Below are 9,771 nucleotides of genomic sequence, written 5' to 3'. Positions count from 1 at the left end.
GCATCCTATCAGGATAATAAATTGTGTTGGTCAACCAGAACAAGCAGCTTCTCAGTATCCAAGGCTATGAGCTCGTAAGACATTTCTTTGTAAAGACTGTTATATTCTTGTATCTGTGTTTGAAATATTTTATATTGGTAGAAATGTTGATAAAACAGGGATCCTTTGCAGTAGGATTCAGACCTCCGTACGAAACAGTATTCTGATCCTTTTCTGTTTACAGAGCTTGTATAATGCATTTATATGTCTGCTACATCGAACTTCAATCATTTTCATTAAATTGGAAAAACATACAAAAAAAAGTGTTGTTTCATCATTAAAGCACCTGACGTCAAAGCCGGCCCCAGCGTCGCAGAGATCGTCACACAGGGTAAGTATGTCCGGGGCTGGTCTTCTTTCACTTGAAATTTTTTTTAGCTTAGCAGGACTGCACAATGACCACCTAAATCTCTGCTTGTACAACTGGGTCTGTTCCTGGCTGGGGGTATAAGAGATGGATCACATGTCCATTGCTCACTGTCCCCCAATGCTTCACCTTCACACACTGATTTCACCATGCTCTTCTTCCTGCATTCACTATGAGCAGGCTTACCATAATATCTCTTTAAACTGGAACATGTATTACGCAGGTCCTGTGGCTGCCTGACTTCAAACCTGCATTTCACCTGGTTGTAATCAGCCACGGAACCTGTGTAATCCATTAGCCTTCTGGTCTAAAGGGATAGTATGGTAAGCCTAACTATGAGGAGCACAGTGACTGATAAAGGATGAGTCAGGAAGCCTCACCTGTATCTCCTCCCCTCCTGCAGTTACAGAGATTGAAAGGGATCAGACATACGACAGAGGGTCCTGAGCTGGGCCCATCACTGCACTTTATGTAGCATTAGCATGAAACAAGGACACATTTTTTGAATACATTTCTGCCCTGGAATTTCTGTCTGAACTGTAGTATTTCCAGCAATCTCAAATCAGCTGCCTTTGTTTCTGTGCGACAGCTATACGTAATACGACGGACAGACTTTATGTAATGGACAGACTTTACTCTATATGTATCCATCTCCCTTTCTCTAGTCAGCTTACCCGAGCGAGTGCTGGTGAGTGTGCTCAGAGTGGGCAGCAGCAGCAAGAGCTGGCAGGTAGTGATACAGGAAGAGGGTTTCCTACATTAAGAAGAAAGGCAAGTAATTCACTGCCCACCCCCTGAGACACAACGCCCTGGCCAGCTGCAAGGACTGTCCGTAACCTGCAGACCAAACAGCAATAAATGTATGTAATCTGAGCGACTGACATACAGTACAGCTATCCTAATAATGATTACACATGAACTGTAAGTGTTCTGGAGCAATGAAATTGTGTATAAAGTATTAATTACGGCTGTATATTCTCCAGTGTTCTAATCAGACCTTGTGGAATGCCTCGGATTGCTCTGCACTGGTACAGCAAGTAATAAAGGAACAGCACTGCGTAAAGACGACGCCAACATTTGCAGAATACCAAATGACTGGGTTACCCAGGAGCTGGACCTGAACCTGCTGAGATGTACAAATAAGTAAGGATCAAATCACATTTGTACCAGATATGTTGAAGGGGGCTTATTCCCAAAAACTAGGTCTCAGGACAAGGGTGCCTTCATTTTCTAATCCGTTCTAGAAAAGTATCTGTGAGAACCTGATTGGCCGCTAGGGATTACATCTTTCTCCTGTGCATCAGTTTTAATACATATGACTTCACTTAGTTTCTTATAATGAGCACAGATCCAGTATGTAACGGCAACATGTAGCATTAACAGGTTGTACTATATCACAGGTTCTCAAACTCGGTCCTCAGGACCCCACACGGTGCATGTTTTGCAGGTCTCCTCACAGAATCACAAGTGAAATAATTAGCTCCACCTGTGGACCTTTTAAAATGTGTCAGTGAGTAATTAATACACCTGTGCACCTGCTGGGTGACCTGCAAAACATGTACTGTGTGGGGTCCTGAGGACCGAGTTTGAGAACCCCTGTACTATATAATAGATGAGCACAATGAAAGACATTAATGAAAATGTGACGTATCCCCAAAGCAACCAGTGTAATGTTATTTTCTGACTTGTACTAGTGATTTACTGTGGGCTCTAAATGAAGGAATGAGACATGCAGACAGTTGGTGAGAGAAGGTTTCCCCTTCTGGGAAGCAGGGCAAAAAAACTGTCTATGTGCTTAATTCAGACCTGATCGTAGATGTGCGGAAAAACACACATCTACGATCACAATCTATGACATGCTGGGGGACGCCCAGTGCGGCTGCTGCGCGTGTGCACACCTCACTGGGCTTCAGCCTGCGTACACTGCCAGTGCATTAGGTCTGAATTAGGCCCTATATTATCTTAGCACCTCGCACTATTAGGTACAGTCAGTTTTACAGACAGAAGGATCCTTGATGTTTTCTTAGTGTATGTCACTCTTATTTGATACATTTTGATACCGTGGACCATGGGCTTCTGATTGAGCGACTGATACATTTCTGTAGTCTGGATGGCACAGTCCTAAGCTGGTTCAAATCATTTCTCACAGGCAGGTCACAGAGAGTATCATCTGGATTATACTCATCACCACCAGTGCCATTGCCATGTGGTGTCCCACAAGGTTCTATACTATCCCCCATGCTTTTTGCAGTATACATGCTCCCGTTGGGCGAAATAATCAGGCGCCATGGCCTGGTCTACCACTGCTATGCAGATGATACACAACTGTACTTGTCCTTTGCTCCGGGCACTGATAACCCAATAGCAACCCTAAATGGTTGTCTAGCTGAACTACAGGAGTGGATGAGCGCCAGTTGGCTGCGACTGAACCCGGATAAAACAGAGGTCCTTATGATTCGACCGCAACATCAAAGGACAAGACTGCAGCATAGCCAACCAACTGGACTTACACTCGGGGATTCAGAATTACAGACCAGTGATCGTGTGCGGAATCTTGGCGTTGTCCTGGATGGTGGCTTGACACTTAAACATCAGATATCAGCCACAATCAAATCCTCATTCTTTCACCTGAGGAACATAGCCAGAATCAAGCACTTAATTCCCTCAGATGACATGCCAAAAGTCATACATGCATTTGTATCATCTCGTTTAGACTACTGTAATGCCCTCTACCTTGGTCTACCAGCAAAATAATTGCAACGCTTACAGCTGGTGCAAAATACAGCTGCCAGGCTGTTAACCAACCTGCCCCGTTCTAGCCACATAACACCCATCCTCTACTCCCTTCACTGGCTGCCTGTAAGATGGCGAATCATCTTCAAGATTGGCTTACTGAGTTTCAAAGCATTACATGACCAAGGCCCAAGGTACCTGAAACAGCTTCTGACCCCATACTGCCCCACTCGATTACTGCGATCTGTAGATGAAGGACTTTTAGCAGTACCTAGAATCTACCGTAATTCATCTGGGGGTCGAGCTTTTAGTCATGCGGCTCCGACTCTATGGAACTCACTTCCCCGCACAGTGCGAGAGGCCCCAACTATAGAATCCTTCAAAAGTAGACTCAAGACTTTTCTGTTTACTAAAGCATTTCCATAGTGTCCCTTTTAGTATCTTCATGCTTCTGTATTTTATGAAAATGTACTTCATTATTTTCTGTACTATATTATGCTATGTATCTGTTAAGCGCCTTGAGTCCTATTGGAGAAAGAGCGCTATATAAATAAAATTATTATTATTATTATTATTATTTCTGACCCCTGGGGGTTAATTCAATTGTGGGCGGTGTGCCGTTGCAATGGCATGCAGACAGCCGGAACGGCACAGCAAATCTCCCCAATTTCAAAGATTTTTTTGTTCATAGCCCCATATGACTGCAACTGAAATACATTATCTCGGTGCTACTGTTAGTGTGTCATATGAGTGCTTTACATCACTGACATCACCCGCAATTGAATCGACATCCTGTAGTGTCAGGTATGACTTCTGTCCTACCATGAATACTTTGCATAGGATGCTTTGTCTGATTAGAGAGAATTTCTACGTCCCACTGTGGTGCATATCTAGTGCCTGGGCCTTTATTCTTGTGGAAACTAGGTTTTCAGATGGAACCTTATAACTTTCTTAGTTTTTCAGTTTTTTATTTAAAGAGTGAAAAAAAATAATCCATGACAACATATTACAATTACCCATTAGCCAAAGTAGGCATTTATTAGATGTGCCATCACAGTCCATGTGTCCACTCACCGTGCTCTTGGGATGAAGCCAGTAGGCCATGCTGGTGTCCAGTGTGACCAAGGCCAGGGGGGAGGAGCTGTATCTGTGTTCCTGACTGTAGCTCCTCATGGTCAGTATCTTCCACTACAGACAGGAACAGTAGTATCATCTGTTCTGTCTCACAGCCACTGTCCTCTAAGACATCTGACATGTTCAGAGTTGTACAGTTTATAACTTTAGCATTTTAAACCATTACCAATGATGATTTATACACCATAAAATATTATGCTGAATCCTGGGGCTCCTGATTAAACCAAATCCACAGCATGTCACATATATACTAGAGATGAGCGGGTTCGGTTCCTCGGAATCCGAACCCCCCCGAACTTCAGCCTTTTTACACGGGTCCGAGGCAGACTCGGATCTTCCCGCCTTGCTCGGTTAACCCGAGCGCGCCCGAACGTCATCATCCCGCTGTCGGATTCTCGCAAGGCTCGTATTCTATCGCGAGACTCGGATTCTATATAAGGAGCCGCGCGTCGCCGCCATTTTCACACGTGCATTGAGATTGATAGGGAGAGGACGTGGCTGGCGTCCTCTCCGTTTAGATAGAGAGTGAGACACTTGATTTACTAGTAATTTAATTTTAGTAATTTTGGGGAGCATTAGGACTGGAGTACTCAGAGAGTGCAGAGTTTTGCTGATAGTTATACTAGTGACCACCAGTTTTATTTATTATTTAAAATCCGTTCTCTGCCTGAAAAAAAACGATACACAGTCACATACCATATCTGTGCTCAGCCTCAGTGTGCTGCATGATTGATAATATCATCTATGTATATCTGACTGTGCTGAGTGCTCACTGCTCACACAGCTTAATTGTGGGGGAGACTGGGGAGCAGTTATAGCAGGAGTACATAACAGTGCACACTTTTGCTGCCAGTGTGACTGACCAGTGACCACCAGTATATTGTCTGCCTGAAAAAGTTAAACACTCGTGTGGTGTTTTTTTTTTTATTCTATAAACGCATTCTGCTGACAGACAGTGTCCAGCAGGTCCGTCATTCATTATATTATAATATATACCTGCAGTAGTGATATATATATATTTTTTATATCATTATCATCCAGTCTATACTAGCAGACGCAGTACGGTAGTCCACGGCTGTAGCTACCTCTGTGTCGGCAGTGCTCGTCCATAATTGTATACCTACCTGTGGTGGGTTTTTTTTTTCTATCTTCTTCATACTAGTAGTTTAGGAGTCTGCTGACAGTGTCCAGCAGGTCCGTCATTATATAATATATACCTGTCCTGCAGTAGTGATATATATATATATTCTTTATATCATTATCATCCAGTCTATACTAGCAGACGCAGTACAGTAGTGCACGGCTGTAGCTACCTCTGTGTAGGCAGTGCTCGTCCATAATTGTATACCTACCTGTGGTGGGTTTTTTTTTCTATCTTCTTCATACTAGTAGTTTAGGAGTCTGCTGACAGTGTCCAGCAGGTCCGTCATTATATAATATATACCTGTCCTGCAGTAGTGATATATATATATTTTTTATATCATTATCATCCAGTCTATACTAGCAGACGCAGTACGGTAGTCCACGGCTGTAGCTACCTCTGTGTCGGCAGTCGCTCGTCCATAATTGTATACCTACCTGTGGGGGTTTTTTTTTCTATCTTCTTCATACTAGTAGTTTAGGAGTCTGCTGACAGTGTCCAGCAGGTCCGTCATTATATAATATATACCTGTCCTGCAGTAGTGATATATATATATATATTTTATATCATTATCATCCAGTCTATACTAGCAGACGCAGTACGGTAGTCCACGGCTGTAGCTACCTCTGTGTCGGCAGTGCTCATCCATAATTGTATACCTACCTGTGGTGGGTTTTGTTTTTTCTATCTTCTTCATACTAGTAGTTTAGGAGTCTGCTGACAGTGTCCAGCAGGTCCGTCATTATATAATATATACCTGTCCTGCAGTAGTGATATATATATATTTTTTATATCATTATCATCCAGTCTATACTAGCAGACGCAGTACGGTAGTCCACGGCTGTAGCTACCTCTGTGTCGGCAGTCACTCGTCATCCATAAGTATACTAGTATCCATCCATCTCCATTGTTTACCTGAGGTGCCTTTTAGTTGTGCCTATTAAAATATGGAGAACAAAAATGTTGAGGTTCCAAAAATAGGGAAAGATCAAGATCGACTTCCACCTCGTGCTGAAGCTGCTGCCACTAGTCATGGCCGAGACGATGAAATGCCATCAACGTCGTCTGCCAAGGCCGATGCCCAATGTCATAGTACAGAGCATGTAAAATCCAAAACACCAAATATCAGTAAAAAAAGGACTCAAAAATCTAAAATAAAATCGTCGGAGGAGAAGCGTAAACTTGCCAATATGCCATTTACCACACGGAGTGGCAAGGAACGGCTGAGGCCCTGGCCTATGTTCATGGCTAGTGGTTCAGCTTCACATGAGGATGGAAGCACTCAGCCTCTCGCTAGAAAAATGAAAAGACTTAAGCTGGCAAAAGCACAGCAAAGAACTGTGCGTTCTTCAAAATCACAAATCCACAAGGAGAGTCCAATTGTGTCGGTTGCGATGCCTGACCTTCCCAACACTGGACGTGAAGAGCATGCGCCTTCCACCATTTGCACGCCCCCTGCAAGTGCTGGAAGGAGCACCCGCAGTCCAGTTCCTGATAGTCAGATTTGAAGATGTCAGTGTTGAAGTACACCAGGATGAGGAGGATATGGCTGTTGCTGGCGCTGGGGAGGAAATTGACCAGGAGGATTCTGATGGTGAGGTGGTTTGTTTAAGTCAGGCACCCGGGGAGACACCTGTTGTCCGTGGGAGGAATATGGCCATTGACATGCCTGGTGAAAATACAAAAAAAATCAGCTCTTCGGTGTGGAAGTATTTCAACAGAAATGCGGACAACATTTGTCAAGCCGTGTGTTGCCTTTGTCAAGCTGTAATAAGTAGGGGTAAGGACGTTAACCACCTCGGAACATCCTCCCTTATACGTCACCTGCAGCGCATTCATCATAAGTCAGTGACAAGTTCAAAAACTTTGGGCGACAGCGGAAGCAGTCCACTGACCAGTAAATCCCTTCCTCTTGTAACCAAGCTCACGCAAACCACCCCACCAACTCCCTCAGTGTCAATTTCCTCCTTCCCCAGGAATGCCAATAGTCCTGCAGGCCATGTCACTTGCAATTCTGACGAGTCCTCTCCTGCCTGGGATTCCTCCGATGCATCCTTGCGTGTAACGCCTACTGCTGCTGGTGCTGCTGTTGTTGCTGCTGGGAGTCGATGGTCATCCCAGAGGGGAAGTCGTAAGACCACTTTTACTACTTCCACCAAGCAATTGACTGTCCAACAGTCCTTTGCGAGGAAGATGAAATATCACAGCAGTCATCCTGCTGCAAAGCGGATAACTGAGGCCTTGGCATCCTGGGCGGTGAGAAACGTGGTTCCGGTATCCATCATTACTGCAGAGCCAACTATAGACTTGTTTGAGGTACTGTGTCCCCGGTACCAAATACCATCTAGGTTCCATTTCTCTAGGCAGGCGATACCGAAAATGTACACAGACCTCAGAAAAAGACTCACCAGTGTCCTAAAAAATGCAGTTGTACCCAATGTCCACTTAACCACGGACATGTGGACAAGTGGAGCAGGGCAGACTCAGGACTATATGACTGTGACAGCCCACTGGGTAGATGTATGGACTCCCGCCGCAAGAACAGCAGCGGCGGCACCAGTAGCAGCATCTCGCAAACGCCAACTCTTTCCTAGGCAGGCTACGCTTTGTATCACCGCTTTCCAGAATACGCACACAGCTAAAAACCTCTTACGGCAACTGAGGAAGATCATCGCAGAATGGCTTACCCCAATTGGACTCTCCTGTGGATTTGTGGCATCGGACAACGCCAGCAATATTGTGTGTGCATTAAATATGGGCAAATTCCAGCACGTCCCATGTTTTGCACATACCTTGAATTTGGTGGTGCAGAATTATTTAAAAAACGAGAGGGGCGTGCAAGAGATGCTGTCGGTGGCCAGAAGAATTGCGGCACACTTTCGGCGTACAGGCACCACGTACAGAAGACTGGAGCACCACCAAAAACACCTGAACCTGCCCTGCCATCATCTGAAGCAAGAAGTGGTAACGAGGTGGAATTCAACCCTCTATATGCTTCAGAGGTTGGAGGAGCAGCAAAAGGCCATTCAAGCCTATACAACTGAGCACGATATAGGAGGTGGAATGCACCTGTCTCAAGCGCAGTGGAGAATGATTTCAACGTTGTGCAAGGTTCTGCAACCTTTTGAACTTGCCACACGTGAAGTCAGTTCAGACACTGCCAGCCTGAGTCAGGTCATTCCCCTCATCAGGCTTTTGCAGAAGAAGCTGGAGACATTGAAGGAGGAGCTAACACAGAGCGATTCCGCTAGGCATGTGGGACTTGTGGATGGAGCCCTTAATTCGCTTAACAAGGATTCACGGGTGGTCAATCTGTTGAAATCAGAGCACTACATTTTGGCCACCGTGCTCGATCCTAGATTTAAAACCTACCTTGGATCTCTCTTTCCGGCAGACACAAGTCTGCAGGGGTTCAAAGAACTGCTGGTGAGAAAATTGTCAAGTCAAGCGGAACGCGACCTGTCAACATCTCCTCCTTCACATTCTCTCGCAACTGGGGGTGCGAGGAAAAGGCTCAGAATTCCGAGCCCACCCGCTGGCGGTGATGCAGGGCAGTCTGGAGCGACTGCTGATGCTGACATCTGGTCCGGACTGAAGGACCTGACAACGATTACGGACATGTCGTCTACTGTCACTGCATATGATTCTCTCCCCATTGAAAGAATGGTGGAGGATTATATGAGTGACCGCATCCAAGTAGGCACGTCAGACAGTCCGTACTTATACTGGCAGGAAAAAGAGGCAATTTGGAGGCCCTTGCACAAACTGGCTTTATTCTACCTAAGTTGCCCTCCCACAAGTGTGTACTCCGAAAGAGTGTTTAGTGCCGCCGCTCACCTTGTCAGCAATCAGCGTACGAGGTTACATCCAGAAAATGTGGAGAAGATGATGTTCATTAAAATGAATTATAATCAATTCCTCCGTGGAGACATTCACCAGCAGCAATTGCCTCCACAAAGTACACAGGGAGCTGAGATGGTGGATTCCAGTGGGGACGAATTGATAATCTGTGAGGAGGGGGATGTATGTACACGGTGATATATCGGAGGATGATGATGAGGTGGACATCTTGCCTCTGTAGAGCCAGTTTGTGCAAGGAGAGATTAATTGCTTCTTTTTTGGTGGGGGTCCAAACCAACCCGTCATTTCAGTCACAGTCATGTGGCAGACTCTGTCACTGAAATGATGGGTTGGTTAAAGTGTGCATGTCCTGTTTATACAACATAAGGGTGGGTGGGAGGGCCCAAGGACAATTCCATCTTGCACCTCTATTTTCTTTCATTTTTCTTTGCGTCATGTGCTGTTTGGGGAGTGTTTTTTGGAAGGGCCAGCCTGCGTGACACTGCAGTGCCACTCC

The 9,771-nt window shown here is 45.2% G+C and overlaps 1 long non-coding RNA gene across 1 annotated transcript in view; it reads left to right on the top strand.

Moving 5' to 3' along the window:
• The first annotated feature begins 1,381 nt into the window (after positions 1-1,381).
• Positions 1,382-9,771, top strand: part of LOC134947509 (uncharacterized) — a 51,637-nt gene continuing 43,247 nt past the window's right edge. The window contains exon 1 of the long non-coding RNA XR_010182587.1: positions 1,382-1,549. This is a non-coding gene — a long non-coding RNA (uncharacterized LOC134947509). The remainder of the gene's footprint in view (positions 1,550-9,771) is intronic.

The sequence above is a fragment of the Pseudophryne corroboree genome, chromosome 8, assembly GCF_028390025.1.
Source record: "Pseudophryne corroboree isolate aPseCor3 chromosome 8, aPseCor3.hap2, whole genome shotgun sequence".
NCBI lineage: Eukaryota > Metazoa > Chordata > Amphibia > Anura > Myobatrachidae > Pseudophryne > Pseudophryne corroboree.
Note: the sequence above shows the minus strand (reverse complement) of the source record. Positions and strands in the feature narration are given on the sequence as shown.